Source organism: Corythoichthys intestinalis, chromosome 8 (genome assembly GCF_030265065.1).
Source record: "Corythoichthys intestinalis isolate RoL2023-P3 chromosome 8, ASM3026506v1, whole genome shotgun sequence".
Taxonomy (NCBI): Eukaryota; Metazoa; Chordata; class Actinopteri; order Syngnathiformes; family Syngnathidae; genus Corythoichthys; species Corythoichthys intestinalis.
The window spans coordinates 13,561,291-13,575,411 of NC_080402.1; the positions used below are offsets into that span (position 1 = coordinate 13,561,291).

The following is a 14,121-nucleotide window of genomic DNA, read 5'->3' on the forward strand; positions in this document are numbered from 1 at the left end:
CCAGCTACGAGAGTTCACTCCAGCATGTTTAGCGTGTCTAGCGATAGTAGTGCTGCAACAATTAATCGATTAACTCGAGTACTCGATTCGAAATAAATATTCGAATTAAATTTTGTTGCTTCGAGTATTCGTTTAATAAAAGTGGCGTTGTAATGGTTTATTTTGAAAGCGTTTGCATTTAGTTTTATTGACTAGGGTTGGTACACTGCCCTGTGGTCTCTTTTCACATGGCTGAATCCAACTGCTCCCTGTTAAGACCAACGTAAGCAAAGTTTTTGTTTGCGCTAATGTTTTTTAATGCATTCATAATTTAGTTTCTAGGTATATTTAGCCGGTTTTTGTGGAATTTGTGTCTGAACCATTTGTTAAGAGCATTGTAAAAAAAAAAAAAAAAAAACATTAGCATTTTATAGCACTTAAGCTAGCAGACTTTTTCTATGTAAGTTAGCCAATTGTTCTTTTGTTGTTAATAGATCCTCATTTAAAAAAAAAATATATATATATATATATATATACATATATATATTAGGCCTGAACGATATTGGAAAAAAAGTATTGTTGCGATTTTTGGGGGTTTGCGATATATTGCGATATTAAAAAAAATTATCTATATATTTTTATATTTTTTTAAAGAGATTTTCACTTGATGACTTGAATAGCTGTTTGGAAAGACTTTGGATGACTCACCATCACCACAGTGTACAGTGATCCTTCGTTTTTCGCGGTTAATGGGGACCAGAACCCACCGCAATAAGTGAAAAACCACGAAGTAGCGCACCCCCCCCCCCTTTTTTTTTTGTGTGTGTTTGTGTTTTTTGTGCTCAATGTATTTATTCAGATTTAGCATTGGAAAAGAGATACATATGAGACATGTTTTTTCATCACTTTTTCCCCAAAAGTGATTTAAAAAATGTATATAAAATGGTTTTTAAGCACTTCATATGTCAAAATTATGATCAGTTTTAAACATAACTGTCCAACCAAATCCTTTTTGAACAAGAATACAGTACTGTAGTAGATAAATGCTTGGCTTTATTAAATGCTTCTGTTTATCTACCTTAGCTGTGACTGTTAGAGTGACATGTAGAAATTTCAAACTCCTCATGATCACTTCTGGCATTTATATGTCTCCAAAGTCTCCACACACACGCACATTCATTCCAGCACGGCTTCCTTGCAGAAACTGTTTAACAAGTTAAACGATGATTGACAGATGCCCGTTTGAAGTCTGCTTCTTTGGCCAGATCAAAGCCAGTTAACTTTAATAGACAAGTGCCGCAGTGACTGAGAGGAACAAAGGGCTGGGAGAGGGAGGCTGGGCGCAGAGTAGAAAGCAAGGTGTATATGGATTAAAAAAAAAACAAAAAACTATCGTAAGTTCTTGCGATGGGACTATCGCGCACGTGCACATCGCGATGGCGATGTTTAAACGATATATCGTTCAGACTTTATATATATATAAATACCGTTTGAGGCTCAGCTCAGGTATTTTAATTTTTCATGTTCCTTATCAGATTACTCAATTATTCGAACTAACAAGTCCATCGATTAATCGACTACTAAAATATTCGATAGCAGCAGCCCTAAGCGATAGTAAAACAAACACTATGACGTCATGTAACTGGCTTGTTAACGAGGCAGATAATGTGGCTAGTTAGCATGCTAAGACGGCTAACCGGGTTCCTCCCTACCATTAGCCAACTTTTCTACAGTCTTCCGCACAAGGGTACTTGCCAACAGTACAGTGTGCGGGATTACCCGCAATATAGGAAGTTCCGACTGGTAGTGGTACCACTGCTGCCGACGCCGACCGAACCAATCGGAACTTCCTATATTGCGGGTAATCCCGCACAATCTGGGAGTGATATCTTGGCAAGAGAGAATATGCAATGTTGCTCTAGCCTTTAAAGGTCTCTGCTGAGTGATCATTACACACTAAAAGTAACTCGTCGTGTTAACATAGCATTTGTGTTAACATTAGCATCAACTTTAGCGTGGCGAGCATTCTCTTAAACGCTCGGACAACTTTTTTTTTTTTTACATACAGTTTGAGGCTTATAGGTGGGTTTAATGGAAAATAATGTTCGGCTTTTCCTGCGGAATGTTATAATCACGAAGTTGTCCTTGCTGTCCTTGCAGACGCTACAATATGTGCTCGTCTGTATATGCTCATTTGAAATTTTTGGAAACCTTTATTTTTGGACAAAAACTTGGGATTTTACCGAAGAAAACATTTTTGAGTAACTGTCGACTACAACTAGATGGACACATTTGTAGAGCTGTCCCGACTAGTCGACATAGTCGACGTCATCGATGATGTAAATCCGTCGACGAGCACAACATCCCGTCGACGTTTAATGAAGGGTTAAAAAAATATATGCGTGGAAAGTTCAGAATGTCGGACGCTTAGTATGCAAGCGGGGAAAGTGGCACAAAGCCAAAAAAGCGCACCAGATTCCAAAACATTGACTTATTTTTAAAGAAACAAAGGAGGGTACACTGTTGTGTCCTGTCTCTTCAATGCCAAGCTTGGCTGCACGTCGGCCGTGAACGATAACAACAGGAGATTGTAAGTCCTTCTAACTAACTAATGACATGTTTTATTGAAGTTGCTAAGCCTGTCGCGATATGCAATGAGTCCATTTATCGCATGGTAAATAAAAATGAGGGCGGTCATTTTCACGGCTACGTTTTATCGCTGCACGGGCGTGCGTGCGTACATTTGTGCGTGCGTGCCTGCTGATGGCATATGATAATTCAGTTCTTTTCTCTCATCAACACGCTGTAGAATTAAAGTTCAGACATACAAAATAAGAAAATACATCTATATTAAACACTATATACGTTAGCATTGCTACACTGAGGTGAATGGGGAAAAAAGATGACCTACTTTAGCCGGCTATAAAACAGGCAGCCTTCTCCAAAACTTTCAGTTAAAAGGTGACACTTCAAACATGAAAAATCGCTGGTTAACAGCATTTGCAAAAGGAAAAAGAACTCTATTAGTGACAACACATGCAATACAAAAAGTGCTTTTTTTGCGGAGTGTAAAGCTTAAATTAGCGGTTTAGCGAACGTACTTCCGGTGACCATTTCAAAATAAAAGCATGTAATGTTCGTCATATAAATAACGATTTCTGGAGTTAATCCCACATACTTCAGATTCTACACTAAGAATACCTTTAAAATGACACCCGTTATGAAAATTCTGATTGGCAATGAATAATTATTATAATACTATTACATATAGTACTACAGTATACTATAATATTAATGCTAGGTATTTTTCTAAGAATTGTTTTGAATCATTTTGGAAAGGTGAAGTCAGTGTTCTGAATCTGTTTATATTCCATTTTTTTGTACAAGTTAATTCTATCAGCATTTAAACTCATTGTTTATCTGTGATTTATTATTGTTATTAATCTGTTTATTTGTACTTTAATCAAGAATTTAAGTGTTCCAAAATGTTTTGGTGAATTGACAAGCGTAAAAAAAAATTTCATTGCTAAATTAGCAACAAAAAAAAAAAAAATTTTTTTTTTTTTTTTTTTTTGTCGACTAATCGTAAAAATAGTCGGCTGACTAATCGGGAGAAAATTAGTCGTTTGGGACAGCCCTACACATTTGTATGAGATTTTTTTGACTAAAACTAGACAAACTCATTTTAAAATGACTAAAATATGACCAAGACTAATAAGTATTTTCGACGAAGACAAAAATTAAAAGGGCTGCCAAAAACAATACTGTCCTTGAGTACATTTTTGGATGACTATGACTTGAGGAATACTTTTTTGAAATAATGCCGCTCTTACTTGAGTCAAGGCTGCCAAAAACAACACTGGAACTTGGAAGTCTACCACTTCCACAAGCTGAGCAATCCCTGCAACCTAAATACATAGCCAACTAATAACTTTAATGTGCATTTACTATTTATTTTATGAGATGAAAAGATGAAACACAAACCCTTCGAACAGGTTTGCTGGGTTGCTAAGCACTGTTGAGTAAACAAATTAGGTCACACCAGTCACAACAAATCTGTTGAATGTAATAGACCTAACCTCAGAGCAACTTTCTCCCACTAAATAAACATAGCCCAGCGGGTGTTGACATTACAGATGCCTCCAGCCCCACCTTAACTTGCACTCTGCTATGTAGCCATTCCCTGTTGTTAGTACCACAGAATCGTGGGATATTTGTGTCCTAGAAAAACAAAGAGGCAATGTCTAATCAGTAATAAAACAGTGTTGGTTGCTTGGGATTCAATCTGCTTAGTCCCTGTTAGTGTATAAATCTGGTTCATACATGCTAAGCCAATGAAAAGAGACATTTGGATGAAGTTCAGAACTAAGTAAAAAGGTTAACACTGCGGAGAGAGAGTAAGCTTTTTGAAGTGGCCTTCAAAGCACCAACAACATAGAAGTGGCCTTCAAAGCACCAACAACAAGAGGTCATATGACCTTTACGGAAAACTACAACAGCCCTAACATGACACCAAGTTTGACTTGGCCAACATGTACAGTGGTCTGTGAAATGCATGGCTGTGCTTAAAAGCATTTGGAACATGATGCGAAAAATGCCAGAGCAGCCCCATTGTCATCTAGTCCAAACTGAACAAGAAACTTCCTTTTTTGGTTGTACGTTCTGTGTCCCTGCATGACAAAGTGCTTCGAGGTTACTCACAGCCTACAGGTTATTAGTAGAGTCATGTGTTTTCTTTTTTTTAAAGTGAAACCAGAAGTGCAAATTATGATGTTAATTGTTGTAACACTAAGCACAAACCATTGTTTGAATGAGAATGCACAAAATCGGCTTATGGTATTATATTTTAATATTTTCATTTTTCAGAGGAAGAACCAAAATGACAGCATTATTTTAAAAAATATATATAACAAAGTTAAAATCCAAATGTGGGGCTGGATGATGACAACCATAATTTCCACACTAAAGAGCGCACCTAACTATCAGGTACATAGCCCAAAATTCTCCCAATCAAAAAAAAAAATCCACACCTGACTTTAACATGCATGCGTCAATCTCTTCAAGCAACACAATGTAACCTTTCAGTTTTGGTCGATTTTAGCGACGCTGGTGGACAAAAGCGGTAGTGTTTTGCCCTAAAGTGCGTACGACAGGAGAAAAAAAGTCTTAATAGCATTATTATGTGAATTATAATCATATTTTAAGACGATTCGACTATATACAACAATTTAGCAAAGCGCAGATGACGAGAAATTAGTCTTTTAATTTGCCGGTTAGCCACGCCTACCATTACAGGGTTCTAGCGTCCCCAACAGGTGGATGACGTCAGCGGGTCGGTTTTACTATTCAGCTCATTGAGGGGGAATCATTCAGAACGAGGAAAACGCGACGAGTGTTCAGTCTCTCTACTCCAATATTTTTTTTAATCGAAGTATTTTCCCCAATAGCTAAATAAATGGCATGGTCATGACAAAAAAACAGTCTTGTGATAATTGCAATATGAAATAATAAAAATGCATTTATTCACGACGACATGGCAAAATTACTCCGTAATGGTCAAAACTGTCGACTTCACCTTTACTGTCGCATCTCCCAACGATATTTTATGCCACCTAAGTCGGGCTGATGTCATTTCCCTTCCCCGGCTTCGAAGAATGTAAACAAACCAAGAGGCGTGACAGCTAGTCGACATGCTAACCCGAACCGAGTGATGTTTCAAAGTCTTCGAAGCGGAAAATTACACATAACTAGCCCGGATCATTTCACATGACGACTGGGTTGTCGAATGTCTTTGTCGATCGGCAACCCGCCCGGCGGCAAACAAGTTAGAGCTCGTTGTTCCCCTGCTGAGGGCAGAGGGCTCGTTTGCGGGGAAGCAGCTGGACAATGACCGCCGACAAACTGGTCGACGTCGGAGGAGCGTGTAGCTGCCAAATGGTTAACACGAATATGACAAAATAATGCTTTACTACACGGCGAAGTCGTAAACAGCCAGAGACTCATAGGAGGGCGGCTGCAGTTGTTATGTGTATGAGGAGAGCTTTTTACATGCCCATCCCTGATCAAACGTAAGTAGTCCTTTATTTAAAGAAAGTTTGTAGTGTTACTTTGTAATTGTTGTATTCGCAGCTATTTTTAACACAAAGTTGCAATTTCTGATCGGTTGACAAAACACCGGGCACATGAAGAGGGCAATAAGTCGAGTATAGTGCTCTCCCGGCGGCCGAGGGGACAAGGAGCATGTCAGCCACAAAATGCAAGCCAACTACATATTAAAATGATCCCAATATTTGACATAATACAAAACACAATGTTTACTCACTTCCTCGTACGTCCCATGGTCCCACGGTAGTAGGACTTGTTTTGGTCAATATCCACCGGTGAATGGGTACCTTTTGAAACCCCAAAAAGGCTCACAAGCCTCTCTGTCGTACAGCAAGATTTTTCTGCAGCCATTTGGCTGGCGTGATGCGAAAAATAAATGAATTAATCCGCGAAATCAGCTGAATCCTTAGTCCTTCTCATACAACAGTACGGCTGTATAGTGAAGAGGACTCCTTCTCCCGTACACGTCACAGCGCCCTCTTCCTCAATGTAAGACCGAAGCCGGAAGTCTGTCATTTTCGTAGTCGGGATTCAAAAATTTAATAAATATATCGATCGCTTCTTCACACATCCAAGTAGTCCATTTCATTCAGGAGCATAAAATACCGCGTATTATGAAATAAACATGCTTTTTCGTGTCACAGGCCCTTTAAGGAAGACTGCGTTTCCCATGAAGAACAGCGCTGCTTTTCTCATGACCAGCGCACACCCGCAGTGTCGTAAAATCATCAGTCAATCAAAAATCAATCTCCCGGTCGCCTGCAGATGGATTAAACAACATTTCTGTTTCCAGTGGCTGTGTGACGGATGAATAGTAATTAGGTAATGAATCCAGTTGTGGCTAAACAATAGCATACAGTATGACGTTAGCAACCTGTGGCTTAGTGTGCCTAACCCCCCACCCCCCACCCCCACCAGAACTTGTCAGTGCTGACGAATTCAGATGGAGGGGGGGGGGGGGGGTGTCAGCGAGTGAGTCGGGCCAATGTTTATTCTGTATATCCTGGTAGCCACTAGGCTAAACGATAGTGGGAAAAAAAGATGACATTGCGACTTTTTGGGCGTTTGCAATATATTTTGCGATATTAAAAAGGTGTGCAAAATTTCCAATTCCTAGATTTGGCCTCCATTATTGCCAACAAAGGGTACATAACAAAGTATTGAGATGAACGTTTGGTATAGACCCAAATACTTATTTTCCACCATGATTTGCCAATAAATTCTTTAAAAATCAAACAATGTGATTTTCTGTTTTTTTTTTCCCACATTCTGTCTCTCATGGTTGAGGTTTACTAATGTTGACAATTGCAGGCCTCTCTAATATTTTCAAGTGGGAGAACTTGCACAATTAGTGGTTGACTAAATACTTATTTGCCCCACTGTATATATCCGTCGTGTCTTATCTTTCCATTCCAACAATAATTTACAGAAAAATATGGCATATTTTATAGATGGTTTGAATTGCGATTAATTACGATTAATTAATTTTTAAGCTGTGATTAAGTCGATTAAAAATTTTAATCGTTTGACAGCCCTAAAAAAAAATAAAAATCACACGTCTTGCGATGGGATTATTGCGAATGCGCACATTGCGATGGTCAGACGAACATTGCGCAGGCCTATTAGCCACCCTTTTTTGTATTCTCCACATATTTTTAGTGTATGTACAACTCTACTGTCTTGTCTTCAAGCTCATGGTTGTTTCAGTCAATTGGTGGTTATTTGTATTATTTTCTTCTGAAAACAAAACGTGTTACAAAGGAGAATAAAACAAAGGAAAAATAAACGTAATTATCGTTTCATGCCATCTTTAATGAGGTCTAGTGATGTGCGCAAACAACTCGCATACAATGCCGATGTCACAATTTGACAGTTCAATGTCCAAAGATACGCACAGCATGTAAGGTACATTTTTCTGAATATGCCAAAGTCCACATCTTAAAAGTTTAAATGGATTCAGAAATGTGATATTCAACAGTGATAGAAAAAGGACCAATCCATCATTAGATAGATTGCTACATGCGATACACTCACTCATCTCTCCTTTGATAATAAATAACGTTTTGTAAACTATTGCTCTCACTTAAAATGTCATTCTTTTTATTGTCAGGTTGTCAATGTGTTTTCTTTTTTAGTGTTTCCTATTTGCTAATTTGCTGCCAACACATGAATTTGCAAACTTGTAGCATTTCCCTCCTTTGTGTATTTTTTTTTTCCAATTGAAAAAAACACAACAAGCTTTGTTTCAAGTTCAAAAGTTAACATGAGACCTTAAAACAGTTTGGAGCAGCATGCAAAAGTCCAAAAACAGAAGATTAAACTTCCAGTCTGCATCTTTCAGGAGTTGCAATAGGTCCACTATTAACGCACTCGATTTATTACAAGTAGGGCTGTAAGATACATTGATCTGGATCCATATACCGATCGGTTAGGCACAATTTAAATGAAATCAATCAATGTCCCTGATAGAGGTGTGCGAAATTTGTGATTCTTAGATCATCCCCAATTCGGCCGTGGAAGATTCGAGAACGATTCACAAACATCCAAATTCCGATTATTGAAATATGCCAAGTAAAGCAGAACTAAAACACAGTCAGCGCAATCTTCGGGATGCAATAAGGAACGGACCGAGAGTAAACATCATGCTCAACTCATGCCGCTAAATAAAAAACAACAATACGTGACTGCGGCCGACAGCCGCTACAAACTACCCCCACATAATGCTGCGACAAATGCCAAATGACAGACTCGGCGGCGTTAGCACATGTATAGAAAACTAGATGCAAAATGAAAGACTCGCCAGCGTTAGTAAACAGCCGCCATCTTAAAGCAGTACACTTCACTGGAAGGCTGTTGTAGCCAACCTTCCGAGCGAAAAAAAAAAAACTTTTTATCTAAAATACTCCTCAATCGGCAAAATCTTCACTTGAATCTATCTTTAAATGATGAAACAGTTTTAAAACTTTCACATGTCGAAAGTAGACAGAAGGGAAATTATGGAATGATGGGAGCAATTGTAACAGCTTTAACGGTTGATTCAGAACATTAAATTGAATGTAGTTTAAAGCTGCTGATACCGAATGGGTACTTGGGTATTTTATTTACTGTTTAGGACTGTTAACTTGATACTGAAAAAGTAGTTTATTTAAGCCTGAGAGGATGTTTGTACATTTTTTGTAACTAATGTAGGAAACATTAAAAGCAACTAATAGCTGGGGGATTCAATAATCGATTCTGAATCGGTGGGTTCTGAATCGTAATCGGAACCGGATCATTAGGTGCCCCAAGATTCCCACCTCTAGTCCCTGATCCGATCATGTGATCAGAAATCGGGTTGATCGTGCCATTTATCAGAGGATTGGAATAGGGTGAAAAGGATCGGGTTTTTAATTTCAAGTAAGTAAATACAGTGCCCTCCATAATGCCCTCAGCATGCGCATCTTTCGTGGCACGCCAGACCCACTTAGAGTGTTTGTTGCCAAAAAGCTCAATCTTGGTCTCACACAAAAATACACATCAAATACTGTGTGTCACAATTATTAGCACCCCTGAGACCTCAATCTTGGTCTCATCTGACCAAAGGTTTGTGGCAACAAACACTAAGTGGGTCTGGCGTGCCACGAAAGATGCGCATGCTGAAAAGCACCTCATACCCACTGTGAAGTATGGGGGTGGGTCAGTGATGCTGTGGGGCTGTTTCGCTTCCAAAGGCCCTGGGAACCTTGTTAGGGTGCATGGCATCATGAATGCTTTGATATACCAGGACATTTTAAATCAAAATCTGTTGCCCTCTTCCCGAAAGCTGAAGATGGGTCGTCACTGGGTCTTTAAAGGGTATGTCATGCCCAGGGAAAATGTTAATATTCCATCATTTATCCATAAACGCATGCCTTTTGTATTCATATCATGCCACTTCGTGTAATTACACACAAGAAAATGAGAGAAATTTGGCTCGATTGTCAAGCTAAAACGACCGGCGCCCGAGATCTGGCAGATTGTGTGCGTGACGTCACGACAAGTGAAGAGAGTGCCACCGGCCACTAGGGGGGCAGCGCCTGTCTGCATCAATATAATTCCTTCTAGTGAGGGGAGAATTAGGGGTGTTTTGAGCTGTTTATGCTGATGCATTGTGTTCGTCCTGCACATATTCCAGGTTCCCTCATGAAGAAACACCCCTCGTTGTCAATAAAAGAGAATTCAGAATTGACAGTGAGGGGTGTTTCTTCAACAAGAAAAAGGCTCAGTGCTTTAATACTGAATGGCGGCGATGATGGCAGACAATTTAGTTTCTAGTTCCAGCGACGAATCCGACGTAGAAGGACGTAACGAATGTTCATCTAATGGTGACGAGGAGAGTTACGAAGCTTTAATTGGTGTTTTAGGTTACCAATTTGAGCCCAAACGAACGCCAATGCAGCGTAATGAAACGGTCATTGAGGGGAGCAATGACACTGATGAAACATCGGCAGCAGATCGTGTGGGAAACACCAATGATTTGTTTTGCATTTCTTTTTGTGAAGCTGATACACCGTGACTGCAAAATAAAGGAATGCATAGAATAATTATCATTTATTGCGCTATCATAGCTTTTCGCTCTGCCAACAGACACAAATATGAATGGGATAGGAGGATTTGTTCTATATATTTTACGAACGATAATTTATATATGTGTCCAGTCCTGTATCCAATGCGTGACATTTTTTTATTATAAAAGAGTACTCACTCTGGCCATTTCGAGCTTGGCTGCTCCCCTCCTTTGCTTAGCCTTAGCCTCCTTTGCCAGTCATCGTCCTCGTTCTTGATATCTCGGGATATTTAAGTGACTGCGCGTGTATGGTCGGCACCGCATCTCCTTTGAGCAGCAATCTTTTAGCAAAACCCGATTTCACTTGTCCATAGTTCGAGAAGCTTTCAGGTGGAAAATGCGCACCATAGAAAACCGTGCCGGAGGCTGTGTCTAGAAAATTAGCCCTCTTTGCACGGACGAACTTTACGCATTGTCTGCGTAGTCCAGCTTTTTTTTTCGCGTTCAGGAACTCATGGATACTATATTCCGATAAATAGCTATTTGTACACCACATAGCACAGCAGTTTTGAACCATTCTAGTGATGTTTTGGTCAAACAAACCCGAACGCTACTCTCTCGTCGGTAAAAAACAATGGCACCTGGCTCCGCCTCGACTTTCATTCACTTGTCGTGACGTCCCCGCCCCATTCGGCTGTTTCCGGAACACTTTCGGAAATGTTCGTCATTTTCGATCTATTTTCGATAATTGCTCATTAATGTGATTGATTTTTTTGTTAACTTTATCAATATTTGTTATCTTGGCACATAATGGTTCTATTGATGTCTCACACCCCCTTTGCCGCTACATACCCTTTAAGCAAGACAATGACCCTAAACATATGGCCAAATCTACACAAAAATGGTTCACCAGACACAAAATCAAGCTCCTCCATCTCAGTCCTCAGACCTTGTTTTGCTGGCAAAAGGTGGTTGTACAATGTATTGACGCCAGGGGTGCTAATAATTGTGACACACATTATTTGATGTCAATTTTTTTTTTTTTTCATGTGGGATTTTTTCCCCACTGAATGAATGCACTTGTATTGAAGGTTGGATTTTTCTCTTTTTTTCCATTAAGGTCCCATAATATTTGAATTAAAAAATATATATATTAGAAGCTAAAAAACACATCTTTTTCAGGGGTGCCAATAATTATGGAGGGCACTGCAAGTACAAGTCAATAAGTATAAAGTTTTGGGATACAAAGTAATGCGATAGATCACCTTTTCGATATATTGTCACACCCTTAATCGAATTATGAAATTGGGGATTTACACCCCTAATTATTGGTATATTATATAATTTTCAAGAGCACTTGTAGTTTAACATTGTTCGCAACGGGGTATTTGGAGTGCTATGTTTTTCTTTATAGAATGTACTTGATCTGAAAGGTTTGACAAGGACTTAAACAGAGCATATTTGTATTGTTTGAGAGTATTCGGTTCATTTGCTATGTAGTTTACAAAGAAAAAACATTTGACTGGTTGATTAGGGTACACTTAAAACTCTCCAAGGCTGCTGTGCTAATGACAAATCCTGGGAATCAGATTAACGACACATCAGTAGCAGGTCATGCATGCCTTGACACCTAGATTACCTCTTGTATATAAACCACAATATCTCTAGTATACAAACTCTCAAGACTGACATAAAATTTGACGTAATGATTTTGGTTGCGTGGACCTGATGTAACTGACTATTGTAAGTTGTAATACATATATTGTTAGCTGGTTGAGTCGGGGACGACGCGTTCATAAACAACACATTTGACGCATAGAGTGAATAACTAGTGGAATAGGCAAGTGACATGAGTACAGGAAATAAAAGCAAGTGAGCTAAATGTCAACAGCAAACGTCAGTGTTGCGGGCTGCTAACTTGCTAACGTCAGCGAGCGAGGAGGTTAGCCACTCAAGCTAACTGAATTCCAAGACATGTAACAAGTCCAACAAGCACCACAGTAGTTATATGCTTGAAAACAAGCGAACGTTCTTCCCCTGGTTCGGTGAGGTGGCAAACGTCTTGTGTTTGCTACTGCCTGCTAAAGATGATCTTTGTCTGTGCTGGAGATAGCGGCACGTCGGCCTAAGCTGAGCAGCTGCCTGGCGCGGACCCGCTCGTCAGCCACGACTCCTACCGAGAAGAGAAGCCTCTACACGGGCCGGCTGAGGGCCATCGGTCGGCGGGTTGGTCGGCGGACACGCACCGTGGACACCCACGGAAGCAAGCGACATCTTGGCATAAGCCTCATTGCAGCCACTGGGCGCGGGCTTCTATTTTCACTACAGCATCCGAGCGGTTCTTGCATTGAATGTTTGCCGAAAGGAGGAAAAATGAAAACACTCCTAAAAACAGCGGCCATTCCGAAGCTGAACAAAAGATTGCGTTTGTATTCTTTACAGTAAAATTATACTACAGCTTTAAGCAGGTTCGAGCAACAGTCTGGACACTGTACGATCTCTGGACTTGGGTGACATTGCAATGCGTGTGCACGAAATGTCAAGTGCAAATCCGATAATAAAGTGTAAGTGTTTTACCTTCAGAGGTGTGCCTCCGCCATCCTCGCTGCTTCCTCCTCTTTTCCAACCAACACTGGTGCTCGGCTCCCCCGCCCCGCCCTCACTGCCAGCAAACTGCGTCATTCCAGACCTGGCCAATCGCGTCGCTCGACACCGGCTGCGCCTCAGCGAAGTGGACATGCGCAGTGCCCCTGCGACCCTCGTGAGGATAAGAGGTTCAGAAGATAGATGAAAGGCTGGATTAATATATGGACTGGGGCTTTTCCATTAATTCAGATGCATCAATTATGAAAAAAACACTGACAAAGAAAACAATTTGGCTTTTATTTCATTGGCAGTGGCGCCACCAGGGGGTGGCCACGGCCCCCCCCCCCCCCCCCCCCCCGATAAATTTGTTGGCAACCACACTGGCCAGAATATCGTATCCCTGTTGGGAAGTACTTTTTATGTTTTGTTCATTCAGTAATAATTATTTTTGTGTCAGGAAATATCCAGTTAAGATATGATTGCCTCTGTACTTGCTTTTATTTGTATCTGCCAGCCCTTGCTTTCCCCCAGTAATTATTTTGTCTTGTTAAATGTACACCTTATGCCTAATATATAATGTAACCGGTGTGTCAGCGCTGCCCCGCGTTCCGCTCCGACCTCTGACCAGGCTGTGACGCGAACCCGCGCGCTGCGAGGCTTCCACTCGGCAGGCAAGGACAGTAACCACTGCGCCAATAAGCTCGGGTCAACAGCGCAGCCGTTAGCGTCCTTACATGAAGGAATCGGCAGGGAGGTTTCCACACTCCACAACAGGCCTGCGTGTACCCGTTACACTGACCCCCCGAAACCTTCGCTGCCGATCCGGGTCACTGCGTCATTGTAACCGGTGTGTCAGTGCTGCCCTGCGTTCCGCTCCCAACTCTGGCAAGGCCGGGACACGAACCTGCGCACCACGACACTTCCAC

The 14,121-nt window shown here is 40.6% G+C and overlaps 1 protein-coding gene across 1 annotated transcript in view; it reads right to left on the bottom strand.

Annotated features, from left to right (window-relative positions):
* The window catches only part of shoc2 (SHOC2 leucine rich repeat scaffold protein), a 34,616-nt gene extending 21,327 nt beyond the window's left edge, over positions 1–13,289 (bottom strand). The window contains exon 1 of the mRNA XM_057844266.1: positions 13,187–13,289. The gene's annotated coding sequence lies outside the window, so the exon portion shown is untranslated. The remainder of the gene's footprint in view (positions 1–13,186) is intronic.
* Positions 13,290–14,121: the final 832 nt, after the last annotated feature.